Source organism: Pezoporus occidentalis, unplaced genomic scaffold (genome assembly GCF_034315485.1).
Source record: "Pezoporus occidentalis ecotype Australia unplaced genomic scaffold, CSIRO_AGI_Poc_V1 ctg10, whole genome shotgun sequence".
In the NCBI taxonomy this organism is placed as follows: Eukaryota; Metazoa; Chordata; class Aves; order Psittaciformes; family Psittacidae; genus Pezoporus; species Pezoporus occidentalis.
The window spans coordinates 88,699-103,753 of NW_026912779.1; the positions used below are offsets into that span (position 1 = coordinate 88,699).

The window sequence follows — 15,055 nt, forward strand, 5'->3', positions numbered from 1 at the left end:
GAGCCTCCAGCTGCCAATGAAAGCTCATTCCAGCTGCCAATGAAAGCTCATTCCAGCTGCATATGTGCCAAAACCTATTCCTTTCTCTACAGCCTGAACGTGACACGAGAATGGTGATGAGAGCTCTGTCCAGAGAGATGATGACTGCCAGACACTAGCTGTGAGTAATCCTCAGGAACTTGTGAAGAATCAGAGCCATACTCTAATCCCACCACTAAACACATTATCTATTTTATGTGATACTGTGTGGGGAGGAGGGAAGGGGAATAGTACCTGTATTTGGGTAATTCTTCCTCACTCCACCTGAATTCTGAATTGACTGATCTGATTGTCTCAGATCCACCAGTGAAACACAGCAACCTGAGTTTATTCAAGCTTGGACATCAGTTTTAAAGCACTTGGAAGTACCAGCTACTGAGTCACTAGTCTCTGCCTTCATGATGGTGAGTGTGATACAGGCAGATGAGAACATGCTTTCATCGTCTTCCAAAACACACAGCCTGGCATTTCCAGTCTTTCTCTTCCAACTGTCTCAACTTGCAGGAAAGTAACGATTGTGAGTCATCCTGTCATGTTTACAGTACTACTGAAGAAGAAGAAAGGGGGGAAAAGTGTTTGTAGCCTGGCCATAGGATTGTTTGCCAAATAAAGTAAATTATGCTTCAAATCTGCAGCTACAATGAGAAGTGACATACACCATAGCAGTTTATGGGGAAACAGATCCCTAGGGAGAACCGTGATCAACTAGCTATTTGTCATTTCAGCATTGTGTTTTAACAGTGCAACATTTAATTACACCCAACAAAAATCTAATTACTAATGTAATTTCTACTTCTTAATTAATCCTGGTAACATCTGCCCATTGCTTCCCCAGCCTTCCACTGCTTCACTTGAGTGTATGTGCATTTTTGTTTCCACAGGCAGTGCCATTCTAAGGCAGCAGGAGGCATTTGCTTTATTATCTCTTGGCAGCCAAAGGAGATGACTACAAACCTGAAGGAGAATCAGGCCCTCCCTTTGTTGGGATAGCAACAAGACTGCCATTATTCAAGATGAGGGGAAAAAAAAGGCCTGTATCTATATTAAAAGCTCTTGTTTTTATTAGTGGAAGCATTAACATTTCCCAATGTGCTTTCAAGTTTTTTGCCTTTAGTTTGGAGCTGCTTGTAAAAGCAGTGAAGTCATACAAGGCAAATAACCTGAGAACAATCAGCTCCAAGCATAAATCTTACAGAACTGGGCAGAAGCTGGCTGGTCCAGAAGCTGATGTGCAGCTTTGCAGTTTGAAGGATCTCCTGAGATTAATTTGAGAGCTAAAGCCATTGCTGTTCTCCAGTGGAGAGCAAATCTGTGTCCATAGAACAAGAAAACCCATTACAGAGCTGAACAACATTGGCCTAAGCACCACAAAATATTGTTACCATTCATTGGAAAGGCCAAGCACTACAAAGTCGAATGGTAAGAATCAAGAGGACAAGATTATACAGAAAATGTTGTACTTGTGAGTCCAGGTTCATAAACAGTTATTGCCACAGACCTCCATGGAACCCAGGAGATGGCTACATACTTGTATTTGGCACTTAGTCCTCAGCCTGGAGAGAGCTGGAACAGCCAGAAGTGAGGACACAGCTGCAACTGGACCAGGTCCTGGAGACCTTTTCAGTTAACGCAGAGCCATATTCTGCAGGAAGCTTGGGTTGAACAGGAAGATCTCAGTAACAGAGTAAGTAGCTTTCTGAATAAAGATGCCAAGATCTGGCCTGTGAGGTTTAATAGTTTAATCTGCTAAGGGAATTGCTGCTCTAATCACAGCCATGGTGGAGTCCTTGAGTAGTTGAAGATTAGAGAGACAATTCATAATCCCTGATATGCTGCACAGATGAAAGCTATCAAGTGGATTTACAGAGGAAATAAGGTATATTCAGAAACTCACTGTCTTCCAGTCTCAACTGGAACAAAACTATCCATTAATATCTGACATGAAGCATGCTCTGGAAAACTGGAAGCAGATACTGAAAACGAGCAAATCCCACCAGGCCTAATGAATACGTGATGAACCAGTTGCTAACATTCAATCCAGCAAGCTCTGTCACTAAGGATGGATAGCATTCCTGTTGGTATTTGTAGGTCTGTATGCCCTAGATGGCATTGCTCTGCAACATTACAGAATACACTTCTGAAATCCCAGCTCTCCCTGCAGTCAGCAGAAAAGAATTTTAGGCAGGCCAAGTATTGATTTAAGTTCACACACAAAGATAACAGCAGAGTTCTCTTTTTAGTGTCGCTGTTCTGTACCACTGCAGCTGATATGTTAATGATGCCAGTCTTCCCCCCTCCCATTCATTCTTTAAAGGCTCACTTGTAACATCTTCTTGTGCGAGTTGCAGTAAGCAACTGCTCTGGTTTGAAGTGGTTTCATCGCACCTGCTCTCTCCAGGCTGCGGTATTGAACTGGTTTTGTTTATTCTTGCTACTCGTCTCTAACCATTTGCTTGGCGCTGTGAAGCAGGCTCACACCAGCACAGAGCGCTGCTTGTTCCTGACAGTCCGAGGTTGAAGATGTGCTTCCTTCTCTCCAAATGCTAACGCCAGCCCACTTAAAGCAGCTGGAGGGGAAGTGGGCAGATGCTCAGCTGTGCTAAGAGGGCTGATTACCATTGCAGCAGGGAGGAAAAGTACACACCAAATCAGCATACCCGGCGTTTGTCCCGAGTCCTATGTCTGCCTGATTCCCTTTCAGAGAGAGACACAGCCATATGTTGCCTCTGCTTCAGCTTCCAAGGAAGCACAATGTGCTTGGGAGTACTGGTGTGCATCCACCTCACAGCACCAAGGATTAGAAACTTGGAGCTGTGCAGCCCACCAGCAGCCTGAAGGCCTCATAAAGAATAAAACCTAATAAAGGATTTTGGCACTGCAAACCCTAACCATCAAGCACTGGTTCTCTCGAGTGTGGTTACCGTGTCTGGGCATCCCCTGCAAGGTGAGAAGGCTCACTACCCACAGCCCACTTCAACTGGGAGACTCTAAGCCTTCAGGGTTGTGACAGTTGCATGGAAATGCCTTGGTCTCACTTGAGCTCAGACCTCCCCCCCCCCCCCCCCCGTGTGTGCTGGGCTGCACCCCCAGAGCATGAGCAGCAGCTCAGGGAGCGGATCCTGCCCCTCTGCTGTGCTCTGGGGAGACCCCCCTGCAGCTCTGATCCAGCTCTGGGGCAGCAGCACAGGAGGGACGTGGAGCTGTTGGAGCGAGGCCAGAGGAGGCCATGGAGATGCTGCGAGGGCTGGAGCAGCTCTGCTCTGGAGCCAGGCTGAGAGAGCTGGGCTGGGGCAGCCTGGAGAAGAGAAGGCTCCTGAAGGGGAGACCTGAGAGCAGCTCCAGTGCCTGAAGGGGCTGCAGGAAAGCTGGAGGGGGGCTTGGGACAAGGGATGGAGGGACAGGCCAAGGGGAATGGCTTGAACCTGCCCGAGGGGAGACTGAGATGAGCTCTTGGGCAGAAGCTCTTCCCTGTGAGGGTGCTGAGGCGCTGGCACAGGGTGCCCAGAGAAGCTGCGGCTGCCCCATCCCTGGAAGTGTTCAAGGCCAGGCTGGACACAGGGGCTTGGAGCAAGCTGCTCTATGGAAGGTGTCCCTGCCCGTGGCAGGGGCTGGAGCTGGAGGAGCTTTGAGGTCCCTTCCAACCCAAACCAGGCTGGGATACTGGGAGTCTTTCTGGGATGCATAACCCCATTTCTTCTCTTAAAAGGTAGCCCTGTCCATGGCTCTTCACAACGAAAGGGTATTGCACATCTTTTGGGATGCTAAGCAGTAGTGGCATGTCCTGCTCTGCAAGCATGTGATGCTTTTGTTGCCTGTGACTTGGGAGGATGTGGCATCAAGAGGCTAAAAACCATCTTAGGTGGGAGGCTTGCCGCCAAGCTCTCCCTTTTGTCACTGATTAACAGAAAGGAAAGCAAGCGCTTGAATTCCTCAGGCATGAGATGGCAGTTCTTGTTCCTCAGATGCAGTCCCATAGTGCTAACGTGGCCAGTGGTGCAGCTGGACCCTCAGCTGTGCTGCAGCAGGTAAAGGTAGTCTTTGGGAGTGGGGCATGGCGCCAGATTTCCCTTAGCTTTAAGAATGACATTTAGGAAGGAAAATTAGTCTGGTAGGGTTGGGGTATTTATTGTTGATGTACATACAGTGAAATTGTCTTGTGGTATAAAGGGAAGGAAAGATCAGCCGTAACACCTACACCCTGGGGGGCGCGGGGTATTTTTTGTTTTTGTTTCTCAGATGTTATTCCAAAGATTAAAACAAGGAAGAAAAGACATTTCCCTCATCAGCAGAGACATTCCTCAACCAGTCCTCTTCAAACACGATTTTGGGGTGACCGAAGGCTTCAGAGTTACCCATCAGAAGTCCTTATGCTGAGATCAGGGGCAGATGCAGCTTTGTTCAAGCAGCACAATCAGGATGCCAATAAACAGGTGAAAACCAATTGAGCCCAGTCTGGAGGGAGAGTGTTAACTGCAACTTGCAGAGAAAAGATCTCTCATCTCTGGAAATGATATTTCAAAGCAAATAGCTTTTGGGGTGGCAAAGACACAAGTTGGGCCTCTGTAAAGCAAGTCAGAAGTGACTGCCAAAGGGAAAATAAACAGGATTTGTGCCTAGTTTTGCATCTTTATGATGACTAAAGAGGGCCAGGCTGGAGGAGGGTGAGTTTTCTTTTCATCACTTTGTACTTCTGCCCTGATGTTTCATTTTTTGTTCTGAAGAAACTTTCGTGTCTCTGCTTGGCAGGGTTTGTGAGGGCTGAGGAGTAACGGCAAAGACAACACAACAACAGCTTCTAAAAACACAGAAGTGCATACATGAACATGAAATGCATATTCTTCAACAACTCCTCCAGCCAAAGCCGTGACGGCTTGCCTCAATGCTCTGATTTTCCTAACTTTAGTGAAAGCAGCTTGAAATTCACCTACTCCTCGACCTCTGAAAACCAGTTTCTAACTTTCCAGGCTGAAAATTACACAGAATTTTTCTAAAGTGAGGTAAGCAATCATGAGGCTGAATCAAAAAAGATGCGTATCTGGCAATTCACCCTGGCAGGGGGTAGGGAGTGAGAGTATCGTCAGGGTCCAACAGCCAACTGGAACAGCTCCAAGTTGTGACAAAGAGCAAGATTATCTTTGAACCAGAGAACGAGGCATGGGGAAGTCTCTCCAGGGCCGCCGCATCCGCAGGGGTTCCAGCACACCTTTTGGGCTGCCAGCACGCAGGGCTGGAATGCAAACAAGAGAAACAAGGGAAAATATTTTCAAGACAACTGCTGGGCTTGCACTGATGAAAGACACCTTTTGTACCAACATCAAAGGCTGCACCTCATTCTCTGCAGTCTGGGACGGAGCCATGGGACCAGCGTGTGTGCCTTTTCTGCACCGCATGGCTCTTCTGCATCTGGAAATAGCAGCGGATGTGTAAATAAATAACCTCTGCAGCCTAAGACATACCACTGCTTCCTGTGGACATGGTGGGCCCATCAGAAGAAAGATGCCATTTTGGCAGTGGCTGTTACAAAGAGAAAAGCGAAGGTATTTTAGGCAAAGCACCCAGTCCCAATTACAGACCTTTTCATTCAAGGATCTCAAACCCTTCTTTCAGAGAAAGCATAATGGGAGGGGAGGTGAGCTGAAGCATCCCAACCTTTTAATGCGATGAGTCCTATCACCAAGGCAGGCTCAGATTTAGTAGGGAAGTTGCAGTCTCTGCTAGGCTGGTGCAGAGCATAAAAGCAGCACAAGTATTCCACTACTCCAGAAATACGCCTTTTAACAAGCCCTTTCCACAGGTTTTCCACAGCTTTCTGTAATGGAAACTGGCTACATCAGAACTGTTACAATAGCACCTCCTCCTCATTATTATTCCAAGCATGACTAAAAATGTTATTCCAGGAATAACTTCAGAGGGAGGACTGGATCTCATAACCATAGCTGTCAGTGATGAATGGTCACAGGCACAGAATCCTTCCAGCTGGGAGAGTGACAATCAACTCCCACTACCCTGTTCTGGAAAAGAGTAACTTCAGCACAGTGGTTTCAGATCTGGATTGTTGTAACAGAGCAGAATTTGACTCCTCATGTAAGAGCAGATAAAATTCCCTCAGTGTTTCTGTGTGGACTCAAACACGACCAGGTCAGAGGAGCCAGCCCACTCCTGCACCCATTACTGTGGTGCACACACCTTTACTGCAAAGGCACATGAAAAGGGGCAGAGGGGAAAAAAAGTACAAACCCTCTTTTCTTTTTCCTTCACTCCCTAATTCGATGCCCAGGTCAAATGAGCGGTTCAAAGTACCTTCAGAACTATGCCAAAACTGAATAAATCACAGGGATTGTGACCCACAGGGGTGCTCGACTCCTGTGTCCAAGCACACCCTGAAGTGTTAAGTTAGTACAAAGAGAGGATACTTTTATTGATAAACATTATATTGTTTTAGTGTAGATGTCTGACACATTATTAAATCAAATGACAAAACATTTAAAGTAATTCATTCTAATAAAACTTTTTGATATTCCATAGACAATAGTGCTGTGAATTTTGTTTATAGTATAACACATTAAAAACACAGAAATACAAGTTTCTAATTTCATAGGTTACCGGCAAACAGAGAAGAACGCATGCTTTCATTTCTGTTAAATCTGTAACTTACACAGGCAAGTGGAACAGCTATGCATAGAAGACTATTCTACAACAAGTTGTAAAACAAACATAAAGAATGACCTTATAATACTTGTACAAGTATGACAAAACCATTGCAACTCATTTCAAAAGGTAACAAATGTTTTGTCTGTGGCTCCACCATTTTAACACTTCTAAGCTGACTTTAAAAGTGATTTTGAGTAGAATTGCATTACTAGAAACCACTGATTATTTTGTTTTCTGTCTGGCTGTAAATGAACATACATTACATGTGCATTTGCCCTCAGTTCCACCTGCATTTTTTTCCTTATGGTTAGAAGCATCACAGGATTGTCCCACTCCGTGAAGAGGAACCAAGACAGCATCATTTGATCCCAAATCAAATAGAAGGTGCTTGTACCAGTCACTTTTATTGCTGTGCTTCCTGCAGCTTTGATGCTGTGACTGTGCCATGAAGTAGAAAACCCATCACACACACAATGGAAGGAAATCTGTGCGGTTCCCTCACAGTCTGTTTTAGAACAAGCCATAGTAGGGGGTGCAAACTCACCTCAATCACAGGGCACTGGTGGGCAAAGCCCTTGCAAGGAAAAGAAAGCAAAGGGAAGTTTCTTCGGAGAGCCTGCACCCAGCAGCACCCAGCAGCACCCAGCAGCACCCACTGCCCTTCGGTGGTGAGCAGGGGCCCAGCACTGCTGAGAATCCAGCCATGGTTTTAGTTAATAAACGGGAGCTAATGAAAGCCTGGCCCAGAACATACTGGATGAGCCAGAGGAGGAAGAGAAGGTAGAGGGAACTTGCGCAACATACCTGAGGAGGAACAGGTCTGTGTGTTGACCTGTTTGCTCTAGTGAAATCCCAGTTTACCAGTGCACGGATTCCCATTGCCAGGCTTTGCTGGGGTTGTAGCAGAAGTGAACTTCACCCCACGGGGTCGCTTGCCACACACCCGTGTCTGTGACGAGATGAACCATGGGCTGGAGAGAAGCACCAGTCCTGCCCTGCTACACATCTCCACTGGCTGAGCCATGGCCAAACCTCACCAAGGGGTTTCAGGCTGCAGACAATGCTGCCTCCCACCCCACTCCCCCCACCGATCCCCAAAAGCCAGACAAACACGTTTCTACCTTGGTTTCAGGCTTGAAAACAAACATTCAATGTGAGGACAAACAAAATCTATCATCCCTTTAGTCATTTCTTACAGATGCTGCCTGCATTAAGGACCTAGTAATGATTCTCAGCTTTACCAGGACAAGTCAGTGAAGTCAATCTAGAACATTCAGTAAAACTTGGTCCCAAATCTTCAAGGCATGGCAAAGGTAACTGTGTACCAGCTCATCCCCCAGGTACACAAACTGCTGCTACCCATTTACACCACCATTTCTGTAACAGGTAAGATGCATACTTGTGAAGCTAGGATAAGAATGGTGTGGAGGTATCGGTTTTGGCATCTCTATCCCCCTCTTCCTGATAAAGGAATGCAGTATTTCTCACCAGCAAGAAATACCTTTCATTACAAGGGTGCAAGTTGTAAAGATAAATAGCATTCAAGCAAACCTCTGTGTAAATGCAACCCCTGCAAAAGCTGCAGTATCCCAATTACACACTAACCAGCTTTCTGTGATGCTGGTGAACTCAGGTGAACTTGCTCTCCACAGGTGCTGGACAATTAAATTACAGAATCACGCTTTGTGTCCTTTGCTTCTGTCATCCATTAAAAAAATAAAACCCTAAGAACGAAGTTATTCCACAAACATTTTGCTTTGGCTTCTTTCAAGAACCTGTTGTAGTTCAAGTTCTGTGCTTTCTCATCTGACCCAAGCATTGTGCAATTTCACGATACAGCCCCGACATGCAGAAACGTGTGTTGGCTCCAGTGAGAGTTACTGAAGAGAAGCACTGCTGCCGAGAATGCGGGATGAACAACTCTGCTCAGCTCTGGGCTCGACAGAACGTGGGACCTCACTTTATGCAAGTCTTGAACATTACAGGAACCTTTATGAAAGACTGATGCAATACTCCCTGCAATCAGCCTTTACCTTCCAATTTTTTCTTTTCTAATCTGAAAAGTACCCCAGCTTTAAGATCCGATGAAACACAGGCTTGCCGTTTCCTGCCCCCAAAACAATGTCTGTAAAATGACTCCATCACTGCTTCTGCATTTCCCAACAAGCCCTATTGTAATTCACACTGATAGCAACGATGTGATACAGTCTACAATGGAGATCTGCTGACCTACCCCAAACCAAACCAATGCAGTGGAAATAGGGAAGTACCACATATGTGAGTGGTTGCATCATTTTTACTGCAAGATTTCAAGGTGGAGATCCTGCCTGCTGTAAAGGGGAACCTCCCTGTCATAAAGCCGGGACAGTGTCAGCTTCACCCAAGCATTTCCTAGTACGTGACATCTGTTTGAAAGACAGATCTTCACATTTAACCAGTCATTTACTGTTAAAGGGAGATGGGTAAAACCAGGCAGATTGCTTCCTTACTAAAAGATTACTAAAAAATAAAAAACCCTACAAATCCCTCAAACCACTTGTTGGTATCTTGTGAAACATGAATCTTAATTACTGCAAACGGTATCTCGTGACAGTGATATTAATAAATTCTGTTGCAATGAGTATTTGCTATTTATGTATTTCTACTCTTACAGATCAAGAGGTGAGCATTGCAGAAGCGTCTTCGGGTCTCTCAGCGTTCCTCAGCTTCTCGGCTAATATAAGAAGCATCCAAGAAGGCCTTCGTACTTTTTGTGGCCACTCAGAAGGGTGGTGGCATGCTTTTAATGGCTTTGTCTGCTTGCTCCCTGATTCAGGAAAACCTGGCATTAGCTTTAGATGGGGACTGAAATCAGGTTCCTAAATCTTTTGCCAGCATGGGGAAAACCAGAGGCTCAGCTCTTCATGCATGATAAATAAATAAGCCGTATAAATACTTCAGTGCAGAATCTCCCCACCCCCTCAATGTCTTGCACGGGCCTTTTTTTCTCAAAGCTGTCTTTATGTTCAGGAAACACAACTGGCATTTGCAATGACAATAATCACAATTGGAAGTAGTCCTGAACGTACAAAGATAAGCTGCTTAGGCTTGTGACTTGCTGTATTATAGATATGCAACTGCCATGCACCACTCAGAATACCCTGCTAACACAACGTGGAAACAAATAAAAGCTAGTAATCATCTCTTGCATTTAGAAATGAGTGTGTCTAAGACTATTTTAAGTACTGATACACTTAGATTCTTAGCAGTTGCCATGATAGGGTCTTATTCCTACACAGATGGCAGCTGGTAACTACAGGGCTTCATTTTAATAACAGTGGACACACTGGTAAGTATGTATGCATACATATATATATATGTTGCTTGAACATAAATCTATATTCATTTTCAAAAAATAAGGCAAAAAAGTCTGCCAATGACTGACATGAACTTTTGACAGAATGCCTTCATAAAACCAGTATCAAACCGCCTGGCTTCATAAAGTGCAAAAGGCCCAGGCCAGACCTATAATCACTTAATCAGATCAATAATGTTTATTGTATAATGAGTGTCTCTGCCTAACCAGAACTGAGCTGGGTTGCACCCACTTCATTAATTTTGAGGCCACTATATATAAAGTATCCTCATACGTGCAAATTTCCTTCTGAAGAGTCTTTTAAAAGCCACCCTATGAAAAATCTTCCCATGCAGTGTGTGATGACTGGTTATTTCAATGGCTTGGGGCATCTAAAGGCAGACAGCACCAGAACAAGATGCAGTTCTAAGGCTGTAACAGCCAGTAAAGGAGATGTGCCTTCTTCTAGGGACTGTGTTCAGTTTCTGCAGCCGTGGTGTGGCAACCTGCTTAGCCATCCTATAGAAAACTAACCCTTTCTCAATGATGGCTGTCCTCAACAAAGTTAAAAAGTGACACGGATGCCAGTACAGGACCAGGTCCTGCAAAATGTCTTTCGATACTGGAGTCCTGCCAAGAGTCATTCATCCTATTTACACACAAGTTGCACCAGGACTCAAAGTCAGGATGTAAAAGCTTATTTTTGTAACATAGCTTTCAACTTAAAGTGCTGGCTGGAGAGCATCAGAGGGTCCTGGATGCCATCCTTCATACTTCACCACCTGCATGCCTACAGATACAGCTGCATGAAGCTGGGACGTGGGAGAGAACTCCTGCTCTGGTATCTTAGCCCATGGTTTGCAATGCATAATTCTTTTCCCACCTCCGCCAATTGCAAACTGCAGCCTCAAATTCAAAAGGGCCCACCCAAGCCCTGCGCACGCTCCGCGATGGCAAGAGCACACAGCAAAGGAACTGACCTGCACAGGGCAGGCAGAGGCACTCTGCTCCCTACCCGGCAGGAGACGTTGAGAGCGCGAGGTGAGACAGGCGCCTGTGCTGGTGTGTGCTGTGCGCTGGCTGCTGGACACCTCCATGCAGGGTACAACCCCACTGGCAACTGCCCCAAGCTTGGGCTTGAGCCAAACCCCTTCTAGCTCAGTTAAAACCCCCTTGCTTTTAATTTGAGGAGGCTCAGCATCAGGTCCCATTTGTACAGGGGAGCTACTAACATGCGCTCCTGTCTTCTAGAGGGGCATAAAGGCAAGCGATAGACCCCTGCAAGGCAAAAATCTGCTTTCCTAAATAGCATCAAGAGTAGAAACCTCAGCAGCTGACTCCTGGCAAACAGGTTATAAAACTTGTATAAAGTCTTCCAGAAGTCACTTTCTGGATATGAACCCAAGGCATGCCCATTACAGGCTCTGGTCAGAGTAATCTGCTCACTGACCACAGAGGATCCTGCCCCTGCCAGGAGAGCATTTTGCCTCAGTCGCTCCATGAGAGAGCCCTCACTCCTAAAGTGCACAGGCTGCTTTATTGGGCACTTAAATAAAACCTCCTGATGCCAAAGAGCTGGATTCCCTAAACCAAATTTCTCTGCAGAACACTTCAGCACGTGCCCAGCTTCCAACAGATGGACCTCTACAAGACAAGGGATGTGCTTCAAGTTAGGCAAGGGCTCTGGTGCTTTCTGGACTCGCAGCTTAGGAGCCAGCCCAAACCAGTTTTTGGTTCTATGACCAAGGTAACCGTGTACCTGTACGCTGATGGCATCATTTCTTGACAGGAATTACTACAACCGGTCTCCCTCAGAGATGTGGTGGTTTGCTACCCTGGGGACTGCTTTACTGAAATGACCCCACCAGCTGCATATAGATCTCACTGCACAAGTGCCGAGGTCTCCGTTTTTTCATTCCTAATGGCAGAGTTACACACCTCTATGATTACTAAAATTTGCGTAATGTTACAGGCCTCTCTATCCACCAAACATTTCTACAGTTAACTCCTTCCAGAGCCAAACGCCCATCTCTACATGCATGAAGTGAACAGAGCACTTGTGGCTGCCCCATCCGTGGCAGTGTTCAAGGCCAGGTTGGACACAGGCGTTTGGAGCAAGCTGCTCTAGAGGAAGGTGTCCCTGCCCACGGTAAGAAGCTGGAACTGGATGAGCTTTAGGGCCCACCCCTGCTGCAATGCCTATCGGTAGACAATACTGACCAGAATTAAGGTAAGGCTCAGTTCTAAGGGAAATCTGTGTTTCTGTTATGGAAAAGGAGCAAGTATCATTCCAAGCTAGCAGGCAGGTGTATGCACCTGCAACCCCTTTCTATCATTACAGCATGAGATATCCAGCAACAGGGGTTACTCCTCTGGGAATCCAAGCTCCTTGCTTTCCATGCCAGGCATGCCAATGGAAATGCTCTGATCTGCAATCAGCTCCAACTGTCCTTCCTCATAGGTTCAGGCATACAACATTATGTTTTGCCTCAACTCGCAATAAAAAGGTTATGTTAAGCTGTTGCTGTGAAGTTATCATGTTGACTTTTAGCACCATTCAAATCCTACCTGGCAGACAAAGATCATATTGACAAGATTTCTGCCAGGTTGTTTTGGTGTGGAAGGTTTAAAACTTGTTCTACAAGGCTATTACAAAAAGTAAAATAAAAAACTACCTACAACACACCATGATAAAGTCATTTTAACTATATAAATTTATTACAAAATTGGTTGCTTTAAACAAACTGTGCTTTTCTAGATGCTTTCCTGAAATCAGATGCTTCTGCCCAAACTTGGATAACTTGGCCTAGGCTGTTTCAGGGTGGTGAAGAATAGATTTTCAGCCAAATTATATCCCCTGGTGCACAATGACATAAGCTGCCATTTCCTCCCTCATTGCTTTCCCAAGAAAAAGAAAACTTTTCCAGAAGACATGGATTTGCCCACACCTGAGACTGGTTCTGGAGATTCAGCCGAACAAGTCAGAGCAGTTTGGGTAGAAGTATATACATATAAGAAATATGCTTCAGATTTGAGGCTACCAAGTGCTAACAGGATACCCATGTAAATTCCCTTAAAGGTGCCAAGCTGTATTAATAGTTCTTCATTTACCTCTTCAGGTAAGAAAACAAAAAGCTCATTCATCTTTAAAAACCAAAGTGCAACAGCCCTTTCCAGGGCTTAACGCTGCAAACACGTACACTGACCCTACGAAGCAGTCACTGGGGTTTTGCCACTGGTTTCAACAACTTTCACTCAAGTCAGTGAAATACTGAGAACTCTCTTCCTTTAAGCACTGTTGTTGCTTCACCCATTTGGCATATTCAAACTCTGCACCTCCTTAATTCTGAAGTGAATGAAGTCTTCCAAATATTCAAACTTTCACCACTTTCCTTAAAAGCATGGCTTTAAACTGGTCTCGCTCAAGTTGGACAAACCTCATAGAGACATTCTTACCTGGATTTAAGTCTATTTAGACTAACTTACAGTGGCTGCTGATCAAGTGGAACTTCATGAATATAAGGAGGATTTAAATCCAGCTAAGCATGGTCCACTGAGATTGACTGATCTATTTAAACAAGTTTAAAGCCTCAGTGGCCTAACTTTGAAATGGATAAACCTTTCACTACTGCATCTCTGTGAGCTTTATTTGAAAGGATTAAGGCTCCCCCCCAAAAAGCTGATATAAGAAACACTGGCCAATCAGCAGAAAGTCGTGGTTTTCTAAAAAGTTATTCAACAATATTCAATCTGCATTTTATCTCACAAATACTGTTACTTGGAAAAGGCATAGAAAAACTCCTGTTCTGACAGCAGGCTGTTAAAGGTTACCCTCAGGTTGCCCCATCTGCATTGAACTTGTTTTTCTGAAACTAGATTGCTGTTTTACCTGATGTGTTTTGTCATGAAAAACCCAGTCGTGCATCTCTGAATGTTAAGAATGAGCATCTGTTTTCTCAGGCACTAACATCACAAATCTAAAGCATGGCATTCAGTTGATTTCAATGACACAGCTGAGGGCAGAAAGCAGAAAACAAAGCAGCCAGGCAGCACCACAGGAAAAAAAACCCAAATGATACTAGTGGCAGGTCCTCCCATGCACACGTTTCAGGTTGGTGCTCCTATCACAGAAACAATCTACCAGAAAGTGGTACATCAAAAAACAAAAAAGGAAAAAAAAAAAAAAAAAAGACAAAAATTAGAAAAAAAGGAAGTAGAAAATTCACCTTGGGTAGGGACATAAGCAGCTTTTACAGCATGCTTAAGTCCTCATCATATTGCATCCCACCATTCTGCCTTTGAACTGCTGTCAAAGGGAGGCCATCCACACCTCGAGCAGAGCTGAAACCAGCAAAGGCTCACATCTAGAAATCAGGTCAAAGTCAGTGCTGCGGTGTGCTGCTCCGCACTGAGGAAGAGGCCCTTCCATCTGCCTTCGAAGGAATCATCAAGAATTGTCCGAAACAGCTGGGCATGGAAACGGGAAGAGTCAACCGGCCCAAGGCGGAGCGCAGCCTCAGACGCGAAAGTGCCCCTCGCTCTCAGAGTAACAGCAGCGCACAGGATCCCAGTCACGTCCAAAGAACACAACCCAGCGCGGCTTCCCCCGGCCCCAATCCCCGCTCCTCTGCAGCCCGGCTGTGCCTCACCTCCCCTCCGCCAGCCCCGGCACAGCCCCTCCTGCCCCACGGCTCCGAGCAGGGCAGAGGGGAGCAGCCTCCCCCCGGGCTGCCGCGCCGCAGCGGTGACCCCATCACTGGGCAGCAACGGGCACTGCAGAGCCGCTGGCAGGGAACGGAAGGCAGGTGCCGGCTGCCCTGTGCACAGCCTGCAGGGACCGGGATCCGATGTCGGGAGGAGAGAACCCCTCAGACCCCGTCCTCTCTGGAGCAAAGCTTTTGACCTGCACCACGTTTGAATGTAGCTGTCTACGAGAGTTTTGGAGATGTCACACAGGAAGGATACTAAAAATTGCTCAAGTGTTTTTGCTTTGTGGACGCTTCCACAGGCTTTGATTATGCTAAAAACTTG

The 15,055-nt window shown here is 45.8% G+C and overlaps 1 protein-coding gene across 1 annotated transcript in view; it reads right to left on the reverse strand.

Moving 5' to 3' along the window:
* The window catches only part of SLC24A3 (solute carrier family 24 member 3), a 179,872-nt gene that overhangs the window by 2,667 nt on the left and 162,150 nt on the right, over window positions 1-15,055 (reverse strand). The window lies entirely within an intron of this gene.